The following is an 8,798-nucleotide window of genomic DNA, read 5'->3' on the forward strand; positions in this document are numbered from 1 at the left end:
TTTGCACTAGAAAAGCAACTGTTGTGTTTCTCCTTAGGTAAATAGCAGTACCTGGTGTTGTAGGCCAGGCCATCATGATTCAGGCTGGCCTGGTGCTTCAACTTTGGAAATAAAACAAAAATGAGACACTTGAAGACAAAGGACAGGGAAAGGACACTCAGCAAGGATGCAGCAGTAATTTAGATAGGTATAGCTTCCCTGCCTCTATGTTGGCCATGTTGGTCTATTGGTCAGAAGCCTAAGGGAAGAACAATACTCTTCCTATGCTGACTCTTTGTACTTAGGCTGCTAGGAAGCTGATGGTTAATGGTTAAAGAATGGTCTAAGCTTTGGTTCCTTGGGTCAATCAAACCCCCCAAATGGTTTGTTTGTTTGTTTTTTTATCTTGAAAGAGGATTTCAATATATTCAGCAGGCAGAGTAGCTACAAGCTTTTTTTATTGCCACTTCAAAAATGGGAAAAAGTCTCATAAAATAGTAGAAAAGTGTCTCATCTCTTTTCCAAGTTAATCTCAAATCAAAACAACCAATGTGTAGAACTGGGTCTTTGGTTCTGTTTTGACTATTCAACGTAGTAACTTTTGTCATTTTCTTGATATATTGTAGAATCTTTAATAATTATCAAAGATGTAGAACTTCAGTCAATCAAACAAGTAAGACAGCCTTTATGCATCCATCTTTTTCTGGATTGTTGGTAAACTGTACATATTTTCCCCAGATAACTTTGTCTCCTTGTGTCACAAGGCCCAACTCACTCACATTCACTTCAATGACAGTCCCTTTGGTAACAACACCCAAAGTTGTATATAGTGGGGAGGAGGGATTTTTCTTCATACCAAGTATGGGTAGGCAAAAAGTGGCTTTAAGTTCAGGATGAGTTACATGAGCCTTCTTAAAATGTAAACCCATTGGCCTAATAAATCTTTCATATTTTGTGGTTTTCGAGTAAAGTCATCCCCAACAAAGCAGACTTTAGTAACCATTCTTTTCTACGCCTTCTTCTTTCTCTTTCCTGTATGAATAACTTTTAACACTTCTGTTTCTCCCTGGGCACGAACTTTAGGCAAAGGCACTTCCCATTTACCAGCTTTCTCTTTTCATTTCTGTTTAATCATATTGGAAAGGACTTTGGCTCGGGACTGTCCCTCTCTGTCCAGCAGATAAGCAGGCACTGTTCCTTGGGGAGTTTTTTCATCATTTTTCTGCTTGGTATTTCTCTTTTCATGCATCTTGATAGTTTTTTTCATCTGAATCTTCTCAGCATGACACTGTTTATGGTAGAGTTTGGCCTTTAGACCAATCATTTTCTTTGCTTTCTTTGAACGTTCATGAGCCTCTCGGCTTTCCTTCTTTCTGTTTTTCTCATGGTAATCCAAGCGGTAGCCATACCGTTTTCGGTGTAACTTAATGTATTCGTTCTGTGGCATTTTGAAGGCTGGGGGCCCATTGAAGAGCCGCTGAAAACGCTTCCAAACCTCAGACCCTCTGCCGTGAGCTACCGACTCCCCACAAGCCGGAAAGAAATGGTCAAAAATGGTTTTAATGCCATTTAGGGGAAAAAAAAAATCTCTAACAAGTTTAGCTTTCCTGGAATAGGCCTATAGGATATTGTTTCTACCATACCTATCAGAGTGCCCCTTGAGGCAAACTGCAGGAAACAAAAGAATGAGTTGGCTCTATCCAGATTGCCCCCTCCCCAAATCACCCACATCCATCTTAACTCCACCTCCCCTATTACTTCTCAGGTTCTGGGTTCTTTTTTTTAAATTTCACACTTGAACCCAGGGATGCAAGTTGCTATTGGTTAAGACACACAGATGAGAAAACTGCAGTTCATAAAGTGGGACTGCTTTGCCCAAGGTCACCCTGTGAGTCAACGACAGTGTTGGGACCAGAGCCCAGGTCTTTTGACACCCTGTCCTGTCCTGTACCCTTTCCACTAAGAAGTACTACTCCAAAATAATTTAACAAAGGATGAGTACTTGCCAGCAAAGGTTGAGCAGGCGATGAGAACTTAGACTGGAGAAATTCATTTGTTCCCTGGCCTACACTCTCACTACCTGCCAATTGCTTTCAGAGATCATTACCTACCAGAACCTGAATTGTTTTTTTTTCTTTAAAAATATATATATATATTTATATTTTCCCCCAATTACATGTAAAAACAATGTTTAACATTTGGATTTATTTTTCTAAATTTTGTGTTCCAAACACTCTCTCTCCTTCCCCTATCCCCTCAGTGAGAAGACAAGCAGTTTTATATAGGTTATACATATGCAGTCATGTAAAACATATTTCCATATTAATCATGTTGTAAAAGAAAACACAGACCAAAACAAACAAATAAGAAAAAGAAAGTAAAATTTAAAAATTTTGTTTTGATCTGCATTCAGACTCTAGCAGTTCTTTCTCTGGATATGGATAGTATCTTTCATCATAAGTCCTCCAGAATTGTCTTGGATCATTATATTGCTGAGAATAGCTAATTAATTTACAGTTGATAGTCATATAATATAGCTGTTACTGTGTACGGTGTTCTCCTAGTTCTGGTCATTTCACTTTGCATCAGTACATGTGTTTTTCCAGATTTCTCTGAGAGCATTCTGTTTGTCATTTCTTATAGCACATTACTATTCCATCACAATCATATATCACAATTTGTTCAGTCATTCCCCACTTGATAAGGATCCTCTCAATTTCCAATTCTTTGCTACCACAAAAAAAGCTGCTGTAAATATTTTTGTGCATATGGGGTCTTTTCCTTTTTGTTTTTTAATCTCTTTGGGATACAGAGCTAGTAGTGGTGTTGCTGGGTCAAAAGGTATATATATGGTTTTATAGCCCTTTGGACATAGTTTCAAATTGTTCTCCAGAATAGTGGAATCATTTCACAACTCCATCAATAGTGTATTAGAATCTCAATTTTCCTACATCTCCTCCAACATTTACTTTCCTTTTCTGTCACATTCACTAAGCTGATAGCTAGATCTCATAGATGTTTTAATTTGTAATTCTCTAATCAATAGTGATTTGGAGCATTTTTTATGATTTTATGTAGCTTTGATTACTTCATCTGAAAACTGCCCATTCATAAACTTTGACCATTTATCAAATGAGGAATAATTTGCATTGTTATAAATTGACTCAGTTCTCTATATTTTTGAGAAATTTTATCAGAAAAACTTGCTGTAAAATTTTTTCACAGTTATGATTACTGTGTATTTTCCACCATCCTATTTCCCCCACCCCATTTATCCTATTCTTTCTCTCCTTTCATCCTGTTCATGTTTAAAAGTGTTTTGCTTCTAACTACTGCCTCCCCCAATCTTCCCTCCCTTCTGTCAGTGGCCCCCATACCTCCTCTTATTTTCTTCTTCTCTGATTTTCCTATAGGATGATATGGATTTCTTTACCCAACTAAGTATGTATGTTCTTCCCTCTTTGAGCCCATTCCAATGAGAGTAAGGTTTAAGCACTTCCCCTCACCATCCCCAACTTCCCCTCTTCTGTAAAAGTTCTCTTTTATATGAGATAATTTACCCATTCTACCTATTCCTTCCCTCTCCTCTCAGTACATTCATCTTTCTCAGTCCTTAATTTAATTTTTTAGATAACATCCCATCATATTCAACTCACACCCATGCCCTGTATCTATGTATATTCCTTCTAGCTGTGCTAATGATAAAGTTCTTAGGAGTTACAAGTATCATATTCCCATGTAAGAATGTAAACAATTTAACTTTATTGAATCCCTTATGATTTCTTTTTGAGCTCTTCCAGGAATTCTTTTGGGCATGAAACTAATTCACAGTTTTCTTTGAGGCTTTGGATGTAGCAATTTTGACTTTGTTGTCTTCTGCTTTTGTGTTTTAATCTTTTCTTACCATAGTAACTTTCTATGGTCAGATTATTTTTTGTTTGCTTGCTTATTTTCTAACCCATTTCTTGACTTTTAACTTTATGTCAAAGTTTGGGTCTGTTCCCTGGGTGGTGGGGGCACTGTCCCCAGCTTTAGGTTTTTGTGTAGCTGTTTTCAGAATTAGTTCTGAGGTTCTGTAAGTTTTCACTTCGTCCAAGGCAGTATGATCTAAGGAGAGGTGTGTTTACTATTCTCCTGGCCTGTGCTCCGGTCTGTGAATGACAACAAGCTCTCTTTTCTGCCCAGGATCCCTGCTCCCCTGCAGGAATAAGCTCTTGTGTGCTAATGCTCCTCTTCACCCTGTGTCTGGGACCCAGGAGTGGGACCTGGATCTGTATATGGGCAACGCAACAGAGTCCTGCACCTAGTGCCAGCAGAGAAACTCCTTTAATCTCCTTCTGACTAGCTGTATGATCTACTTACCAACTGTGGGCTGAGAGCTCTGGAAGCCACTGCTGCTGCTGATTCAGTTGCCCCAAGGCCCACTACTGTCTTGCCTGGGCATTGCCTGTGCTGAACGGCGCTGCCCTCTCACTCGGGTATGACAGACCTTTCCTACTGATTTCTAAGTTGTCTTGGACTGGAAAATCGTTTCACTCCATCCTTTTGTGGGTTCTGCTCCAGAAAAGCCTGGGCCTAACATCAAATCTGAAATAGTCCAGACTATTAGAGCAAACAATAGCAAAAAAGGAATCTCACTGAAGAGAGCTATTATGCTGACAGGTGTGGTGGATAATTAATAATAACCAAGGAAACAATCCAAGATATACAATTCATTAGCAAAACAGGCATAGTAAGTGGGTCAATGGATTTCCTGGTTAGTCCACAGACCATGAATACAGAATAAGATAGATTTTTATGTATTAAAAATAATTAATCAAATAGGAACAATTAATTAAAATAAAACATTTAATAGGATACAAAATTAGATAATCTGATTTCTAATTGGAGAAAAGATTAAGGCTTTTCAAGTTGCAAGGTAGAGAGAGAACAGGTGCAATTCCCTGGAATCAGAAAAAGAGGTATACTCTTTCCCCCAAGGGAAGACAATCAAAGAATGTGGGAACAATAACTGATTGACCAGTCAAGGTCACTTTTCAGATAAAACATATAAATTACTTGAGATGTATAATTGTGACAAAACTGCTTGCATCAATCTTGGGATCTGACTGGGTTTCTGGTCAGCAAAACTAAGGTTCTTGGCCAAGGATCTCCTGAACAGCAGATAGAAGTAGTCCAGCTTCCCAGTCATGCAGGGCTGGGTTCAAACAATGAAATAAAGTTTTTTTTCACAGTTCTCATAGTTGAATAAAGTTTTCTCACAAGACATAAATTGGACTAGACCCATAATTGAATAGAAAGGAGCTAACTCCAGAATTGAGTCACAAGATGGAGTCAGTGTGGTTCACTAAATTCCCACACAGAGACACTCAAGACACAAACCTAGGAGAGAATGACTCCAAAAACATCTACAAGCAAAACCTCAAAGTAAAACACAACTTGGAGAGAAATTGAACTAGAATTCCTGAGAGAGATGAAGCAAGAGTTGAAAAATGTTTTTGTAAATTAATTGAGACCAGTGACAAAAAGTAATAAGAGCGGGAATAGAAGCATGGCCTCCGAGCACTGCTCAGACTTCTACCTTCCCCAATCAATGTAAAAAGGGGACTCTAAACAAACTTTGGAGCTGCAGAACCCACAAAATGACACAGAGAAGCTAACCTCCCACTGAGGACAGCCCGGCAGGCGGGCAGCAAGCAGCCAACGCAGGGCTCTGGGAGCTGAGCCCAGCCCCACGTTGAGTCTTTAGCCCCAGGGGGGGCCTGACCAGCCACCTGCCGGAGGGACTCCAGATCAGCAGCAGCTGTGGCCATTTCCAGAATTATCAACACATAGATGAGAAGGACTAAGTGAGAGGTCAGTGCAGTCTGGACTTTGGGACCCAGTAAGTGGGAGTGTGTTGGCTTTTGCCCCTGGGGCAGGAAGCTGCTGAGACACCGGCACAGCCAGCCAGTGCCACTTGGCAGCTTCAGCTCCTGGCCTGCAGAGTGTAGGGGGACCAAGTGACCAGTCTGAGGGGTAATTACTCTTGCTTTAACCTGCTTGGATCTGGATTGCAGTCTAGGGTGGAGGTCCTGGGGCCTGTGTCCAGCTTGCCAGAGTGTGTGGAGGTCTCAGAGAGGGCATCCATCTAATACCTCTGGCAGCTGAGAAAACCCCAGCATTTGGGATGAAAGATCCCCTGTCTAGTGGCAGAGTCTTACTGTGGCAAAAAGCAGACAGAAGATTCCAACATTAGACTCCTATTTTGGGGACAAAAAGGAGTAAAGCATGGAACAGGAGGAAGACAGTGAAGTCAGAACTCCTGCATCAAAAGCTTCAAAGGAAAATACGAGCTGGTTACAGGCCATAGAGGACCTTAAGAAGCAGATAAGAGAAGTGGAGGAAAAATTGGGAAGAGAAATGAGAACAATGCAAGAAAATTATGAAATGAGAGTCAACAGCCTGAATGAGGAAAATAACACCTTAAAAAATAGACAAACTCACATGGCAAAAGAGTCTCAAAAAGGCAATGAGGAGAAGAATGCCTTAAAAAAACAGAATTTGCCAGATGGAAAAAGAGTCTCAAAAGCTCAATGAGGAGAATCATTGCTTCAGAATTAGATTGGAGCAAATGGAAGCTAATGACTTTATGAGAAATCAAGATGCTGTTAAACAGATCCAAATAAATGAAAGAATAGAAGGCAATGTGAAATATCTCATAGGAAAAACCACTGACCTGGAAAATAGATCCAGGAGAGATAATTTAAAAATTATTGGACTACATGAAAGCCATGATCAGAGTAAGAACCTAGAAAGCATCCTCCAGGAAGTTCTCAAAGAAAACTGCCCTGATGTTTTATAACCAGAGGGCAAAATAGAGGTTGAAAGAACCCACCTATCACCTACTGAAAAAGATCCTAAAAAGAAAACTCCTAGGAATATTATAGCCAGGTTCTGGAATTCCCAGATTAAGGAGAGAATATTACAAGCAGCCAGGAAGAAACAATTTGAATATTGTGGAAACACAATCAGGATAACCCAGGATCTGTCAGCTTCTACACTGAGGGATCGAAGGGCCTGGAATATGATATTCCAGGGGTCAAAGGAGCTGGGATTAAAACCAAGAATCACCTACCCAGCAAAATTGAGTATCCTGTTTCATGGGAAAATATGGTCATTTAGTGGAATAGAGGACTTTCAAGCATTCTTGATGAAAAAACCAGAGTTGAATAGAAAATTTGACATTCAGATGCAAGAAGCAAGAAAAGCATGAGAAGGTAAACAGGGAAAAGAAATCATAAGGAACTTATCAAAGTTGAACTATTAACATTCCTACATGGAAAAACAATAATTGTGACTAATGAAACTTTTCTCAGTATGAAAATAGTTGAAGGGAATAGAAATATATATACATATATATATATATATATGTACATATATATGTGGGTATATGGGCATATGAATACATATGTAAATGTGTGTATATATGTTTACAGGTATACATAGATAGAGAGCACAGGACCAATTTAACAGGAAGGGATGATACTTAAAAGGTAAAATTAAGAGGGGAGAGAGGAATATAATGAGAGGAGATGGGGAGAGACAGAATGGGGTAAACTATCTCATAAAGAAGAGGCAAGGGAAAATGGTTACAATGGAGGGGAAGAATAGGAAGGAAAAAGGGAATGGGTCAACCTTATTCTCATTGAATTTGGCTCAGGCAGGGAATGAAATACACACTAAATAGGTTATCTCATCCTACAGGAGAGTAAGGGGAAAGGGAATGTGAGGGGGGATGATGGAAGGGAGGGCAGGCTGGGGGAGAGGGAAGTTGGAAGTATCCACTTTTGAAAAGGGACAGGATGAAAGTAGAGAATAGAACAAATGGGAGGTGGGATAGGAGGGAGGGAAATATAGTCAGTTTTTTATAATATATCTACTGTTATTGTTTTGCATCAGTTACACATGTACAACCTATACTGAACTGCTTTTCTTCCCAGTAAGGGTGGGTGACAAGGGAGGAAGGGAATGAATCTGGAATTCAAAGTTTTAAAATCAAATGTTTAAATATATATATATATATATATATAATTATTAATACTATTTTACATGTAATTGGGAAATAAGATATATAGGCACTGGGGCATAGAGATCCACCATGCCCTACTGGAAAAGTCTAAAGGGATACGGGAGAAAATATGGGAGAGAGCAGATTGGAGGAGGGGATATCCTGTGGGACTGCTATTTTGGGGGAGTGGGTAGGGGAAAAACAGGGAGAAAATTTGTAACCCAAAATTTGGTGGAAATGAATGATGTAAATCAGAAGTTAATAAAGCATTTGAAAAATGAAAAAAAAGTTGAAACTTAAGAGATTGCCAAACTGAATGTTGTAAACTGAAAGTAAATAAAAAGGCATCAATTAAAAAAAAAAGTAATAAGAGCATAGGAAAGGACACTACCATGGCCTCAGTCACAAATCAGAATCCAGGAAAATACCCTAAAGCATTGCTGCTCAGTAGCACTAGGATATATCTTTGCAGAACTACTGTAACTGGTCTGCAATCACTATTTTATGTTTTAATAAGTTCAGATTTAATAAATCAATCAACTTACAGATAATCAATGCAATAATCAAAATTATAATTATAGCCAATGGAATTTTATATTCCCAATCTAAACAAAATTATATCCCTTTAATATTAATTTAAATTGGAAGGTCTTGGTATAGCTAAAGAAAAGGTTCTCAGGGCAACTTTGTAGTGCTGGAAGTCAGTGCTTTAATCCTAATTCTACAATTATTTTGTTGTGTAACTTTCAGGAAAGTTACTTAGGATCAA

The 8,798-nt window shown here is 38.9% G+C and overlaps 1 pseudogene; it reads right to left on the reverse strand.

Moving 5' to 3' along the window:
- Window positions 1-363: 363 nt before the first annotated feature.
- Window positions 364-1,426, reverse strand: LOC138173622 (ribosome biogenesis protein NSA2 homolog pseudogene; annotated as a pseudogene).
- Window positions 1,427-8,798: the final 7,372 nt, after the last annotated feature.

Source organism: Petaurus breviceps, unplaced genomic scaffold (genome assembly GCF_028583685.1).
Source record: "Petaurus breviceps papuanus isolate PSGF00001 unplaced genomic scaffold, PetGlider_PUasm1.0 63, whole genome shotgun sequence".
NCBI lineage: Eukaryota > Metazoa > Chordata > Mammalia > Diprotodontia > Petauridae > Petaurus > Petaurus breviceps.